Genomic DNA, 624 nt, shown 5'->3' with positions numbered 1-624 from the left:
GCAGCCATAGAAGTGCTAGTACCACCTAACTAAACTCCACTCAGTACAACAAAAACCCTCTTCCAAAATTATGCCCGCCTCGCGACACTTTCTCCCTCTCTGCTTCACTTCCTTAAATTCCTTGCTATGTCGCTGTCACTGCAACATGAAGCGCGTGCCCTTAGACCACCTTACCGCTTACACATACTGTATTTTCATTTCATTGTGTATACAAGTAATTTGTAGTCAAATGTAAGGAAAACATTTAGAAGACATTTTTAGTGTTTTGAAAAGACGAACGATTTTGCATGAGCACAGACGAAGCGCAAACAATGCCAACAATGCGCCCAAAAATTCCCATTATCGCAGCAAAGCATTGTTGGCACGAAAAAAGTTGCACACAAATGTAAGCGAGCTTGAAGAGCGAATAAATAGTGGAAATTTATGCCATTCCTGCTTTATTTAGCTCCAGCTCCAACTACAAAAGCATTAAATTGCAACTGATAAGCTTTGGATACGCAAAATTATTTGATGCTGACTCGGCAAGATACTTTGCCGACCTGCTATATCTTCCACACCTCCATCATCCAGCCAAATAATCAAGCACTCGGTCGAAGCGAAGCCACTCAGACAGTCGCACGTAAT

The sequence above is a fragment of the Rhagoletis zephyria genome, unplaced genomic scaffold, assembly GCF_001687245.7.
Source record: "Rhagoletis zephyria isolate East Lansing unplaced genomic scaffold, Rhagoletis_zephyria_1.1 Rzeph_scaffold_03537, whole genome shotgun sequence".
Lineage (NCBI taxonomy): Eukaryota > Metazoa > Arthropoda > Insecta > Diptera > Tephritidae > Rhagoletis > Rhagoletis zephyria.
This window is presented reverse-complemented; position numbering follows the sequence as displayed.